Source organism: Peromyscus leucopus, chromosome 4, assembly GCF_004664715.2.
Source record: "Peromyscus leucopus breed LL Stock chromosome 4, UCI_PerLeu_2.1, whole genome shotgun sequence".
Taxonomy (NCBI): domain Eukaryota; kingdom Metazoa; phylum Chordata; class Mammalia; order Rodentia; family Cricetidae; genus Peromyscus; species Peromyscus leucopus.
In genome coordinates, this window is record NC_051066.1 from 109,001,000 (window position 1) to 109,011,889 (window position 10,890).

General features: G+C 43.9%; 1 pseudogene; it reads left to right on the forward strand.

Annotated features, from left to right (window-relative positions):
- Window positions 1-9,109: 9,109 nt before the first annotated feature.
- On the forward strand, window positions 9,110-9,733 carry LOC119087792 (annotated as a pseudogene).
- Window positions 9,734-10,890: the final 1,157 nt, after the last annotated feature.

Genomic DNA, 10,890 nt, shown 5'->3' on the forward strand with positions numbered 1-10,890 from the left:
GCACGCCTTTAATCCCAGCACTCGGGAGGCAGAGGCAGGCGGATCTCTGTGAGTTCGAGGACAGCCTGGGCTACCAAGTGAGTTCCAGGAAAGGCGCAAAGCTACACAGAGAAACCCTGTCTCGAAAAACAAACAAACAAAAACAAACAAAACAAAACAAAACAAAACAAAACAAAACAAAACAAAACATAAAAAGGCTAAGACTTATTGTATGGAACCATATCTCAAAATACAATATTTAAGTTGCAATAGCAGCCACCGAGTCTTGGAGGTTCCCATGTGTCCAGCACAGTAGGGGCTCATCATTTGCTCCCTCATCCTGCTTCTGAGGTTCTCATCATTAGCTTCCTCATAGAGATAAGGAAGTCATAGTCCCACAGAATGAAGCCACTTCTCCATAATCACACAGATTAGTTAAGTGACCTAAGTGGGATTGGATCTAATTTCCCCAAACTCTTAACCACACACTGTGGAATCTTAGAGGACAGGGGAAGTGACTGGGGAGATGAGTCACAGCCAAGATGAGTCATCAGAACTCAGATTCCAGACTGGGCCAGTGTGGTCCTGATGCTGAATTCTCTGCATCCCTTCTAATGGAGGCTGCAGGAGGTCCTGGCACTCAGGCATAGCTGAGCCTTTAAGTGCCTGCTGGATAGATAAGAACTGCAGAAGCCGCCAAGTGATAGGTAGTCCAAGATGACATCTCCTTAGCCCTGATGAGATGCAAACTACCTAGTCCAGAAACTTATCATGGAGACTGGGCCAGCAATATCAGGGTACAAAGATGAAAATATCATTCCCTTGGGAGTTCTAAAAGCCTTCCCAGCCCACCACCTACTTTGAAGGACTCACAGAGATGAGTCTCAGCTGCTCCCTATACCTCAAGGATATTATCATGAGAGTCTTTGTCTCTAGAGGGAGTTACAGAAGAGTTAGCCCACTGAGTGGTCTATGACTCACTGCTTGTAAATGAGGGATCTCATAAAGGTCCATTAAAAGGTATCCCTTATTGGCTCTTGCACTGAGTCTGTAGTTATACTCACAGACAGTCTCCCCTTGCACATCTTCAGGAAAAGGTTGTTTGGAATGGCTCCAGGAATGTTTCAGTGTGATGCCTACCAGCACTCACTAGCGCTTTGTAAGAGTACACTTTGTGTGCAAAGTGTCAATTCAGTTTTGTGTCTGGTGTGTGTGTGGTGTTAGACTGCAGGACTGGTAGAAAGTTGGATGATTTCTATACATCTCTTAGAACACTATAACAAAGAGGCAGGATGGTCTCCTGAGTTACTTCTCATCCCCAAACGGTCTTGGTGTCATTCACTGGAAAGAACCAGGAGAAATGTAAAAGGCTATGAAAAAGAGGAGTTGGGGCAGTGAACAACGCAGTATTTCAGCAACTCTTCTGAGCCTTGTATGACAGTCTTTGTTCCTTCAAAGCAAGAAGATGCAAAATCCAAAAATGGCACTGCATCGTTCACCTCACGCGGAAGGCATGCGCTCAGGTTTGTCCCTGATTCCTCCATAGTCCCACAGGCAGAACACTTTTCAACGTAATATGGTCAAATAATGAATGTAAAGGAAATTTTTGAAGAATGTTTGAGGAAGTCTGTTTTAGGAAATCTAAGAAATGAGGGACTCAGGTCCTTTAATGATGACCTTTTCCCTACAGACAGTTCTCATCTCCATGTTTCAAAAGATCTTCAGCCCTTCCTTGGGCTGAATATGAGTATGATGCTATCTTAGTTAGGGTTTCTATGTGACAAAACACCATGACCAAAGCAACTGGGGGAGGAAAGGGTTTATTTGGCTTTTGCTTCCACATTACTGTTCATCATCAAAGGAAGTCAGGACGGGAACTCAAACAGGGCAGGAACCAGGAGACAGGAACTGATGCCGAAGCCATGGAGGAGTGCTGCTCACTGGCTTGCTCCTCATTGCTTGTTTAGATTGCTTTCTTATAGAACCAGGACCACCAGCCCAGGGATGGCACCACCCACAATGGGCTCAGGCCTCCCATATCAGTCACTAATTAAGAAAATGCCCTATAGACTTGCCTATAGTCCAGTCTTACGGAGGCATTTTCTCAGTTGAGGTTCCCTCCTCTCAGATGACTTTGGCTTGTGTCAAGTTGACATAAGAAGCACCTAGAACAGTTGCTTTGAAACGCTCTACTTTCTTTTCTGCCTCTGGGCTAGAAGTTGGCACATGTTGGAATGGACTTAGTCTGATAAACCTTGGTACTCCTGTTTACATCTAGAGCTGGGGTACCACTCAACCCTTCATATCTGCCAAAGATTCTTTGTCCTGTGAACTCTGTGAATTTGCCTCCACTGTGCTTCTGGAGTGGAGTGGGAGACAGAAAAGACAAAATAGTAAATGTTCTAGCATTTTGTATGTCTTGTAAGATAATATGTCTTCTAAAGGTCAAAATAGATTGTGTTGAGATGAGCATATGGATTGGTGATATGCCATTCTAGACAGTATCATGTTCATGTGACAATATAAAATTTGTTTTTTCTTTTTCCTTTTGGCTTTTATGTAAAAGAAATGAAAGGCAGGTAGGACAGAGACGGGGGGAGGGGTATCAGCGATCCTTTAGCAAAAATTACATTTGCATATTTATTACCCAAAACAAAAATATGGGTAATTATATCATGAGAGCACTTAGGTTATGATATTTACTTAACAATAGTGGTTCCTCAAGGGCCATTATGAATTATTGGGAAATAAAATATTCATGGGTGTATAAAACTGAAATTCTTCCATGTAAATTTCTCCCTGGACATTTCACCTACAGAGTGCAGTTTTGTTAGGTAAGAGCTGCTTGGGGTTGCCATGTTCTACAGTCCCCATAAATAACTTTAATTTCAGCATCAGCAGGAAGCCGCCTCACAGAGCAAAGTCATCAAATCTCAAACTCACGAGGCAGAACCAACTTACATTTCATGGCTCCTTGGGATGAGAGCAGAGACCGGCAACCGCATTCAGCAGCCAGAGGGGGATGGTGGAAAGAGAACTCAAAACCATCAGGGCAGTACTGCTGGGACACTCTCCCTAATGACTGCTAGCCTGAGAGCCGCATGACTTAGAGTCGTGGCCACCCTTTTTGATCGGTACTGAAAATGCCACTTATTTAAATGATTGTTTTATAATGTGGCTGAATATCAAACCTCCATAGGAAGACTGTTATATCCAAAGGCTTCTTCATAGGAAGTGGGTAAAGAGGTTGTGGATACCCGGACACCAGGGACACAGAGACATTGATACTAGGAGATGGAAAGATTCCCCCAAGGGAACAGGACAAAGGTCTCAGCCTCTCACCACTCAGAATCAGAAGAATATTAGAGTATTAGAGGGGGCATGTGCCACAAACCTGTGCTTCTAGCCGAAACCCAGTCAGACTTCCTTTTTAATCTGACTAAGGATTGAATTTAGGGCCTGACACATGCTAGGCAAGTGCTCAACCACTGAATATACCCCAGATCTTTGCTTATGTCTTAGTTTGAGTCAAGGTCTCACTAAATTGCCCAAGCTGGACTTGAACTCACTCTGTAGACTAGCCCTCCATCTTCCTGTCTCTGACTCCAAAGTGAATGGAACTGCAGGCCTGGACTCTCAGGACTGGCCAAACTTAACAGTTACTCCTAGCTCCCCTCTGCTTTGTGGCTAGGAACCCCAAGGTCACCCAATCCTTGCATTAATCCTATCTGTGAGACCCTTTTTTCTGCGTTTGCTGTGCACCTATCTGTTCTATACAACAAGTGAGCATTTCTCAACCTGTGTTGCACACACAGCATTTTGCTGAACTTGGAGGGTACACTAAAGATACAGCTTCCATTCTTATCTCAGGGTCTGCTCTCTTCTGAAGCTTGAAATCAAAGAAAACTGAAGGGTTCTCTCACGTGGTCACAATGACCCGCTTTTTCAGCTAGTTTCTAGGTGGTGGGGGGGAATGCCAAGATTAAGAAAAATAAGTGTGATCTGAATGGAGAAAGTGTCCTTCCAGCGAGGGTAATTCCCTTCCTGTCTTGTCTCTGGGCATTAAAGCAAGGGCAGCCTTTGTCTTTGGACACAAGCTTTACACAGATCTGGGAAGTAAGTGACGTGTGCTGTGGCCTCAGTGTATCCTGGAACTAAGAGAGCAACCCTACCAGCTCTACGGAGTTTGTATTATGTGATGTTCATACACACCCATTTCAGTCTCAGTCCCTGGTGTACTCATTTCAGAAAGCTAGTAGTGTCTACAGGAGCTGATGTGACAAAGTCACGTTCCGGTGTGCGAGTGTATTTATTCGTGCTATGTCTTAGCTGGGAACAATCCAATCCAAATACTCACCACCAGCAGAATGTATAAATTGTTCCACACCGTATTATGGAAAACTGCACAGAGTTAAAGAGCTTGGAATACAGCCATCTATAGAAACGTAGACAGATCTCAGGGATATAACCCTGACAGTAAGTGTTCAGACACAGAAGAGCACAGGCTCCATGGTGTCATTTATACACAGATTTGAAACAGACTCAAGTTCTCTGTGGTGTCAAATATTGGAAGAGGGCTTTTGTTTGTTGAGAGTGTTGAGAGAAAGGGATGGGAAGCTTTCTGAGTTCTGTTCCCAGATCTGTTCTGGGTCTGGATGGTCACTACATGGTTACATGTGTTAAACTTCATGTGTTAAACTTCAGTGGTACATGTGTTAAACTTCAATGACCTGTACACGTAAGGTTTGTGGACTGCACCAGGTAACTCAGTTGATACGCTAAATTTTTAGGAAGAAAATTCTTCAAATTAGTTTTACAAAGAGAAAGAAATCTCAGCCCTGCCTTTTGCACTGCCCAATCGTGGGTATTTTGTATCTTTTATTTTAGTCTCATTTTGCTCATCGGTAAAGGGGGTATTGGAGAGCTGAGCATTTGGTCCTATAACATTAATTTAAAAACTGTATTGCAACATATAAGAAAGTGCTTTGTAAACCAATTTTCCTTACCTATCGAGTGTGTGTTAATGGGAGGGATACACAAAGGTCCTAAACACCCTTCATTCTAGGTACCTACCACTGCTACCAACGGCGTGGTTAGTAACATCCGGTGGTGTGTCTACCACTGCTACCAACTGCATGATTAGTAACATCGGGTGGTAATTTGCCAAAAGCACGAAGGTCTCATCAAACTTATCAAACTCCAAGCATTGGTAACCCTCCACCCCCTCTGCCTCCTTCTCCTCCTCCCTCCCCCTCTCCCCCCTCTTCCATTTATTTAGTTATTTGGCAGTTGGGGCAGGGACATCATACACATTAGAGGACAACTTGTAAGAGTCTATTCTTTCTTTCTACCAAGTGGGTCCTGGAGGTCGAATGCAAGCTGTCGGGATTGGCGGCAAGGGCTTTTACCCACTGGGCACTCTCCCCAGTCCCCCGACCTGTGGTCAGTGTCTTGCTTCCTCTCAAGTGTGTTATCTGACAAATCTCATGTATATAAGCCTCAACTGAGGAATACCCCTACTGTGTTCCAAAGTCATATGGCTTTATCTCCTGTCTTTTCTTGAGAAATGTTTACTTAATTAATATTTATCTGCATGAAAGTTGTCTGGTGTTACATTATCCACAGTTTGGTGGGTCAAAAAAAGGTAAAACATTTCTTTCTTGAGGCTGGGGATAGGCTTGCTATTTCTTAATTATTTCAAAATACATCAAGAATCTTACCTGACAAAGAAACTGGATACAGTGTGTAGCAGGAATCTTAAAGGTTCTTATTAATAAAATCAAACCCGAGGCCAGTTATTGGGGTCAATGCTGGTAGATCAGAGAGACAGAACAAGCCACAGCTATCTCACCTTGCCAGTTCCTCAGCTGGTCCTGTTTCCTCAGACTGGAAGCTTCTGTGTCCTCATCCCAATGGCTCTCACCTGAACTGCTGCTTAAAAGCCTGAATGCTTAACCAGTCAAATGCTTGACCAGCCAAATGCTTCTAGTTTCTGGTCCTCACGCCTTATATACCTTTCTGCTTTCTACCATCACTCCCTAGGATTAAAGGCTTGCTTCCTGGGATTAAAGGCGTGAGTCACCATGCCTGGCTGTTTCCAATGTGGCCTTGAACTCACTGAGATCCCAGATGGATTTCTGCCTCTGGAGTGCTAGGATTAAAGGCGTGTGCTATCACTGCCTAACCAGTGGCTTTTCTGTTCTCTGACCCCAGATAAGTTTATTAAGGTACACAATATTTTGGGAAACACAGTACCACCACATTAAATTAAATTATCCATAAATAAGTTTATCCAGAATCAAACTTACCCAGGGAAAGTTACTTGCTGACATAAGGCCCTAGCGGGGGCTTGGTGAAGTCAAAGTCACAGGAGATAAATGTCTCTCCTGGTGACCACCCACACAGGGAGTTCTGGGGACATGGACCTGCAGGGCAACAGTTTCCACGGGTGTATCATCCCCCACCAGGCATGCTCTCACCTTTAATCTCCAGCCTTGTGCCACTAACACTGAAACACTGGTAACACTCAGGATTTACCAAAGCCACAGTGCTTGACCGACAGTCAGCCAGCCATATCAACAAATGAATTGAATTAGTGAATTGGGAAACAAAAATCCATAGTTAGTGCCCGGACTCCAAGGTGGTTTGATCTATTCGCCATTTGTTTGTCTGTTTGCTTTCCAATTTGCTCTCTGCTCTGAGCTGTCTCACTGGGAGACTGGCCCTTGTAAATGATTTTCCTCATTTGCCCTGCTGTTTCCAGGTAGCTTCGGTTGCTAAGAGGCACTGGGTTTGAAAAGGAAAAAAAAAATGTGTTTTTCCCCTCACCCTCTTTGGAAAGAAAACATATCTCTGGCAGTAGCAGCTTCTCTGCTTTCCAGCTGCTGCCCAGCGCCTTTCCCAGGGCCCCAGATCTTGCCTTAAGTGGCCTCTGTTTCTGGGCTGCAGGGTGGCTATATCCTTCCATCTCTGGAGAGGTAGGTAGCAGCTATCTGCAGTTACTAACCTCTGGATTTTCTCAGTTTCCTTATCTGCTTTCTCAGTATTTCTAATCCCTATGTATTCTTTTCAGTTCCAAATTCCCTTTGTTGGTCTCATTTTCAAGGCTAATCATTCCAGAAGCTATGTGCAAAACCACACTCTTCTTAAACACTGGCCCCTGGAGCTGTGTTTATTCCTCCTTAGTTCTTTGAAAGAATTCCTGGGAAATACTGTTTCCCGTGACTTCTTTTCCTGGTATTTTGTTGTGCTATCTGAGATAATACTTTGTCTAGAATATCATCAGCAATCAAAAAACTAAGTCATACTAGGCGTTGTAGCATACACCTTTAATCCCAGCACTCAGGAGGCAGAGACAGGTGGATCTCTGTGAGATCAAGGCCAGTCTGGTCTACAGAGTGAGTTCCAGGACAGCCAGGGCTATACAGAGAAATCCTGTCTCGAAAAACAAAAACAAACAAACAAACAAAAACAAAAAACAAACAAACAAACAAAAAACCAACAACAACATAGCTAAGTCTTTCCAATATTGTCAAGATGCCAGCTGCTTCTATATTGATATGTGGGTTTGGTGTCATTCCAGTTAAAACTAGCTGTTTTTAACCTTTGCCATCAGATAACAAGATTTCATGAAAATGATGCGATGTGGAGTTAATGAGTACTGGATCAGTAAGTAGGCAGACCTGAAATGGAGCACACCAGGGCTAAGCAGTCTATAGAAACATGTCCACACACATACAAACTCTGATTTCTTTTTCAAGGTGAAATTATAGGGGAGTTATGAAGGGCCATCTCAAAACAGGATTCCCAGGAGAGCTAGCCCACAATATCGTTAAAAACTTGACTGGAGCCCGGGCCGTGGTGGCACAGACCTTTAATGCCAGCACTCGGGAGGCAGAGGCAGGTGGATCTCTGTGAATTTGAGGACAGCCTGGGCTACCAAGTGAGTTCCAGGGCAAAGCTACACAGAGAAACCATGTCTCAAAAAACAAAACAAAAAAAACAACAACAACAACAACAAAAAAAAAACAAAACAACTTGACTGGGGGTTGGGAATTTAGCTCAGTGGTAGAGCACTTGCCTAGCAAGCACAAGGCCCTGGGTTCAGTCCTCAGCTCAAAAAAAAAAAAAAAAAAAAAAAAAAACCTGTGACTGTATCCCTCCCTTAGAGTCTAAGCCTTGGTGTCCCTCCTTCCTTTCCTCTGAGACAAAAATGTACATGTTGACAGTATACTCACAGCATCTTTACTCCAGTACAGAGAACTCTAAATGTGAATGTAGAAACTGACTGTTGGCCAGAGCTGCCTCCTTGCCCCCAACTAATTGGCAATGATGAAAACAGCTTTCCTTTACCAAGATTGTCTTAATAAGCAAAAACACTTAGCCCAAACCCAACCTGAGAAGCCAAAAGATGATTTTAACATTGTTTAGTCATGGTTTTCTAAGGGGAAAGAAGAGAGGGAACGTATTGGGAAACCAGAGTGCAAATACTTCAAGGGCCTACCAGTTTTAAATAACCACAGACACCTGGTACATTTCAAAGAGTAGTAATAACCCTGGTGTAATATCAACAATAGGGAGAGAACCTCTCCTATACTTTACCCTTCTCTCCCTCCTTCACTTTCAAGACATTTCTCTGTTAGCTTTGCACCTTTCTAACTCGCTTGTAGACAGCTGGCTCAGCTCACAGAGATCGCCTTCTCTGCTGGTGCTAAAGCGTGCACACCACCGCTCTTCACTCTCAGACTAGCTAGACAGTCCAGGCTGGCCTCGTACAAATAGTGAGCTACCACACCAAGCACATCTCCTGTTTCCAGGATCCACTGCTTTACAAAGCTTCTAAGCAAAGTCTTTTGTTCCACAAACATTCATCTTTCTTTGTTTTGGAAGAATTTCAGGTTTTGTAAAAATGCAAAAATAGTATTCTAGTGTAGTTATTGTTGATCATAATTGCCCAAATGTTTATTTATTTTTTCCTTACTTAACCAGGCATAGTGGTGCCCATTTTTGATACCAGCATTCAGGAGGGAGAAGCAGGAGGATCTCTGTGAGTTTTAGGTTTCCCTGGTTTACACAGTGAGTCCCAGGCTAGTCAGGGCTATGCACGCACATGCGCGCACACACACACACACACACACACACACACACACACACACACACATCTGTCTCTTTCTCTTCTGGTCCTAGGCACTTCAGGAGCTGTGGGTTGCCATTCAGATATGGTCAAGCCCAAGAACCACACCTCCCACAACCAATCCTAAAAATGACACAGAAATGGTATCAAGAAACCCAGGTCACAAAGATGACATGAATCTCTTAAGGCGGTCAACCCCAAGTTCCTGAGGACCACGTGCTTTGTCAAGAAGCACAAGAAAGGCCTGAAGAAGATGTAAGCAAACAGTGTGAAGGCAATGAGTGCACGTGCAGAAGCCATCAAGGCCCCCGTGAAACCCAAGGTGGTTAGCCCAGCATGCCAAAGGGCCCCAGCCACAAACTCAGCCATCTTGCTTTCATTGCCCATCCCAAGCTCGGAAGTGGATTAGACGCTACATGGCCAAGGGTCACAGACTTTGCCAGCCAAAGCCCATGCTCAGACCAAGGCAGAGGCTGCAGCTCCAGCGCAGACCCAGGCTTCAGCTCCAGTTCAGGCTCCCAAAGGTGCCCAGGCCCCTATGAAGGCCCCATAGAAAAGGTTTCTAAGTGCCAAGACAGGTGGACTGGTGTGACACACCGACACGCTATTTGCAGAGGATCAGTAACGTATGCTGTTTTTACAAATAAACTTGGGGCAAGACCTGTTTTTTTAAAATCTTTAAAATATGAAAGTGATTTCTTTTTTCTCTTTTCCTTATATTTTTTTCTCAAAATTTGAGACTAGAAATCTCAATATGCATTTCCTAAAAACAAAGAACATTTTTTTTTGAATATTCAAGGGACTTGCCTCAAAATCAACATAGAAATACCAACACAGTTATAGGCACAGGTCACAGTGGAGGGGCTGGGAAACATGACAGGATGGCCTACTGAAGTGTGACACATGGTTGAAAACAAAACTAGAGCGTGGGAGGCAGACCAAGTGGATATCTGTGAGTTTTGGGCCAGCCTGGTCTACATAGAGAGACTTTGTCTCAATAACTAAATAATTGAATTTGTAAAAAGTCCCTCCTGAAGATGGGAATGATGTCGTGAACTAGGGAAAGCAGCTGGCTAAAAGGTACTGGGCCACAAGGCTTGTGGCTTTTTGCAGGTCATTTACAAGTTATATTTTAATTTATGAATTTTGACATTTTCTTATAAATCCGTTTTGTCCCCCTTTGGTTTTTTACAAAGTGCTGGCCTCTCTCGTATAACAGACTGTGTCTTTTCTCACACAGCCTCTGTTTCTGTATGTAGCCTAGATGGGCAAGAGTTCCCAGTCTTTCTCACCAATAGGATTCTTTCATGTTCACATTTTACTTTCTTTTTCAAAATTTTTAAAAAGATGTATTTACTTTGGTGTGGATGGGTGTTTTGCCCACAAATATGTCAGTGTACTTATGGGCAGTTCCCAAGGAGGCCAGAAGAGGGGTCAGATCCCTTGGAAGTGGAGTTACAGACAGTAGATTGTTAGGCACAATGTGGGTGCCCGGAATTGAACCTGGTTCTTTCGGTGCAGCAAGTGCTTTTAACCATTGAGCTTTCTCTCCAGCACCCCATTTTATTTCTTGTGTGTGGGGTGGTGGTGGTGGTGGCAGATAATGGAGATCGGAGGGCAACCTTGTGGAATTGGTTCTTCCTTCCACCTTTAAATGGGTTTGAATTCCAGTGAGCAGGCTTGTACTGTTGCGGGGTATTCACCAGAGAAGACTGCTCAGACATGGGTCTAAGCCAGGATCCCAGTGCAGCCCCAAGCCTTCCTCAGGGTGAACTTTT